At 37.0% G+C, this 4,694-nt stretch overlaps 1 long non-coding RNA gene across 1 annotated transcript; it reads left to right on the top strand.

Annotated features, from left to right (window-relative positions):
- Positions 1–3,665: 3,665 nt before the first annotated feature.
- On the top strand, positions 3,666–4,377 carry LOC119308359. The gene is made up of 3 exons (XR_005150066.1): positions 3,666–3,854; positions 3,964–4,023; positions 4,113–4,377. It is a non-coding gene; the product is annotated as an uncharacterized LOC119308359 (long non-coding RNA).
- The last annotated feature ends 317 nt before the right edge of the window (positions 4,378–4,694 follow it).

Raw genomic sequence — 4,694 nt, 5'->3', positions numbered from 1 at the left:
AAGACAACCTATATCATACCTAGCAAGAAGAGAAACAAAAAATTATTCCTGCGAATCTTGATAGAAAGCTGAGAATCTGTAAGATAAATATGGATCATAAACTTTGTTTAACTCCTTGTAGACAGAACAATCCCCGCAAAAAAAATTCTATATAAAAGAAGCAGCAAATTAAGCAATTTGATTAGACAACTGCAGTGCAATGCATATTGTAAAGACAGACAACTGCACTGCAATGCCTATTGTAAAGACAGAGATTAGAGAACTACAGTGCAATGCTTACTATATGTGAGACTTGTAGCCTTGATTATTAAGACAACCTATATCATACCTAGCAAGAAGAGAAACAAAAAAAATATTCTTGCGAATCTGGATAGAAAGCTGAGAATCTGTAAGATAAATATGGATCATAAACTTTGTTCAACTCCTTCTAGATGGAACAATCCCCGCAAAAAACAAATTCTATATAAAAGAAGCGGCAAATTAAGCAATTCCATATACCTGTTCAATTGGCCTCGCTATTTGACCCCTTTGCATTATTATGCTTGTCTACCTTCGATTATGGCATCTTTATCAAATCGAATATCTCCCCCAAGGATCAGGCAAGACAGATCTGCTAGCAAAATGCAAATTCTTATGTTTTTTTGTGGGTCACAAACAAACACCCATGCGTCAATCTCCCCCCTACTACAGCAAAAGTATCAGAAATTACTCACCTTCATCCATTTGATCTAGTCCTTCTAGGCACTTTGAACTCTGGGAGGCGAGACAGGCCAGGGACCCGTATATAGGAATCCACCCACAATTAGTCGGGGAGCAGATGCATCGGTTACTCTTGCAATGGGAGATATGAGTAATATTTGGTGCAGAAGGTAAAGAGAGAGAGAGAGAGAGAGAGAGAGAGAGAGAGAGAGAGAGAGAGGTGATTCAGTGGGTTGAAGAGCAAATACCATGGAGAAGATGAGGAGTTGTCGTGGAGAAGAGCCGCTCGGTTCAATCTAGCACCGAGGGCAAGATAATGAGGGGGGGTTAATCACGCCATTTCATGCGCATTTGTGGCTGTCGTTTCATATTCATGGTCGTGAGTGGAGGGACTGCCGGTCGTGCGATGAGCGGAAGAGAAAGCAGCGGCGAGCGGACTTGTAGCAAGGTAGATGAATCCTGATCGATCAACCTGCTGCAGTTTTTTTTGGAGACATACTGCAGTTACATGGGCTGAGCCGAGGCCTACACGGGCTTGCACCAATGAAAAAGCCTACTGCATGCCACACGTACCATTGAAAAAGATTGTTCAGTTGTGCATGCTAGTCAACTGATGGTGGTCCACCTATAAGCTAGAGGAAATGCTAATGTGGTTGGACTGCTGATGTGGACAGCTTGCATGCTAAGAGAAATATGTTACTAGTGGGGATGAACTATTTAGGTATTATAGATTCGATTTCCAAGCACGCTCAGTTGGGTCAACAAGAGCAGCAATGTTGGGCTCATTATGACTCACCAGAATACTAACTATAAGATGGTCATGTACAGAACAAAGAGTGCTCTCATTTCGTGCTAACAGCGACAGTTTATTTTTTGAGACATTAATTGCGCCAGATAGTATTGCTTTTGTATGAAACTCATACCTCCTTCTTAGCATTATTTTGAGTAATCAACCGGCCCATGATATCTGCCGCTCGCTCCCCTCGCTCCTCTTATTCACTTTTTTCATATACTCGTCTCGTTCCCGTGTGTACTTTTTTTCACTCATTCGGGTACTGCTGACTCAGGGAAAAAAGTGGACCTTTTTTACTTTTCAATAAATTGGTGAAATCCAAAATGTTCGCTGACATTTAAAAAATGTTCAGGGATTTTCATAAATATTCACGAAATTTCGAAAAATCACGAATTCATTTTTTTAACAAAATTTAAAGGTGTTTACACATTTGAAAAACCTTCATGATTATTAAAAAGAGTTCGGAGATTGTATAAAAATCAAGATTTTTTTATAAACTTCAATATTGTAAATTTGAAAATTTCTAAAGTTCAAAAAAAGCATGAATTTAAAAAATTTGATTAATTTCGAAAAATAAATTTAAATAAAATAAAATAGAAACATATTATTTTAGGGGAAACACACTCTTTCACTTCCCCCAGGTCGCCACATTTGGGTTTTGTAGTCTCATGTGTATGACTCGAATGTAAGAGAAACATATAAGGAACGAGTAACAATGCAAGAAAAAAAATCGTCCGAAAGTATCCACAAACCGGAAATGGGTGGAAGTTAATAAGCCAGCCCATTACAAACCTAGCAGCATACTCTGGAGTGGTTAGTTTGCTTCATTCATTTCTTTCGTTCCTTCCCACAAAAAAATTTAAATTCTTTCGTTCCTTTGCCACAAAAAACAATTTCGTTCCTTTGTTTTCGTTCATATTTTATATTTTTTCATTTATTTTTCAATATTCTAAATATATATTTTAGAAATTACCTTAATTATTTTTCAAAAAATTCATGCGCATTAAAATGTTCATGTAATGTAAAAAAACTGACACATAATTTATAGAAAGAATCATATCATTCAAAAAAAATATTCATCACATTTTTAAAAATCTGGCACTTTGAAAATATATATTTGAAATGTGTATAAAGAAAATGTCAAGTGTATTAATTTTGTTCAAAAGAATTTGGGAAATGTTGAACATTTAAAGTAATTGCACATTTTAAAAAAATTCGTGCATTTACCAAAAAGTTTTAACGTGTGTTCAAAAAAATGTTCAAGGTAAATTTTGGAAAATGTTCAGCGAATATACGAAAAAGCATATAAAAAATTATAATGCATATTTGACAAAATGCTCAACATGTATTCAATTGAAGAAAACATTAACGTGTATCTGACAAACGTTCGATGTGTAACTAAAAAGTGTTTAGTTTGTGTACGAAAAATGTACAACATGTAAAAAACACAACATGTATTTAAAAATGTAAGGAAAAAAATAAAAGAACAAAAAAGAAACAAAAAGAAATTTGATTGAAAAATATACAAAAGTTAGACTCACTTAAGCTTCTAAAACCGTGTGAACCGGTCCATATAAGCTTCCCACAACCAGTCCAGGATGCTACAGTATTGGGCTGGCTAGTTAGCGGAGCGCTAGAGGTGAGATAAGGGTACATCTCGCAGTAAGCGAGATGTAGGCATCGCGGTTTTCTATCGATTGGGTAGTATACAACGCTTAAGTTGCAAATTAGCGTCTTCCATGACCAAACACTATCTATGTTGTTAATAAACATTATCCTCCATAAATGAGCCTAAATATCTTACCATTATACCTCATTACAACGAGCCATGCACAATTAAGTATGAGAGATTTGGGAAACAACAAATCTTTACGCGAATTCGTTGGTCTTCATATCGTTCCAACATATCTTGTATTGATGGTAGTGGGATGGACTACACATTTGAAAAACCAAATCTTGCTCCTTGTTTGCTTTAATACAGTGGGTCGAGTTAGGAATCCTAGAAAATAAACATAACAACAAAGAATCATTAACCTTGCAAAAATAAATCCTGAAAGATTTCTTTTTATTAGAACCAAATCCTGGAGGATTTCACCCTACGATACTTCAAACAATATGCATGCCTGCCGCGTGTATATATACTGCTTATATTGTATCATTGTGCATCATCACACATATCTAGATAGCTTGGACACTCCAAGCGGAACCCAAAGAAACACACACACACACACACACACACACATTCACGGTGCTTCAAGAAGAAAAATGAAGAGCCGATTTTGCCACCTTGTTTTCATTTTCCTTGTGGTCTCTCTATGTTCCTTACCTGCATTTGGTATACGCCACGGAAGCTTTCAATCAGGTATTTTGTTTTCTACGTACCATTTCTTTGTATGAATAACAATTGTTTCATCATATATTTTTACTAACCTCACGTCGGCACTTAAACTTATTCTATAATCATGTCGCAGTGAACCATAGGGACCTGGCTCCCAGTCCAAGTTCGACTGAGCTCCCTTCTCTGGCACAAAGTAAGAATATGGGAGTAGATTCATTTAGGTTCTTGGATGTTGTTAAGTACCACCGATGTTCTGGGTTAACACTTCAGTTTTCTTTCCAGGCCGTGCGTTTGAATCATTGATCTCGGTGGACTATACCGGTGTAGAAGGACACGCACCCCAGATCCACGCACCTAAGTTGGTAGAGGCGCCTCCGTCTGACTAAAGCCTTCGAGTATGGCACACCTTGTACAGGACGAGGAAGTGCCCCAATAAATACCCCTCATTTCTATTGTATTCTTATTGCCTTTGGCACAAGTGTCTTGATTAGCGATTTCAGCGGGCCATTTTATATGATATATCAGTAGCACAATGCATAATATATAAGTGAATGTGTGTCTTTATGGATCGGGTTCCATTATCAAAAGATAGCAGAACCAAACAAGCAAAAAAGCATCCAGGTGCAAAGACAAAAAAAATCAACAAAAGGCTTAAACCAAAAGTGTCGCCAACCGTTGTTGCATGCGCCGCAACAAATAGAAGTAAGAAACTACATGACAACCCATCACAATATATATTACATGGGGGAGATAAACATCCTCAAATCCATCATCCATGTAGGGGGTGACCTTCTTTGCAATATTAGCAAACTATAGGGATCTAGTTTCAAACTCATGTTCCTTCATCACATCATCAACTATTAC

This window comes from Triticum dicoccoides, chromosome 1B (genome assembly GCF_002162155.2).
Source record: "Triticum dicoccoides isolate Atlit2015 ecotype Zavitan chromosome 1B, WEW_v2.0, whole genome shotgun sequence".
Classification (NCBI taxonomy): Eukaryota; Viridiplantae; Streptophyta; class Magnoliopsida; order Poales; family Poaceae; genus Triticum; species Triticum dicoccoides.
This window is presented reverse-complemented; position numbering and strand designations above follow the sequence as displayed.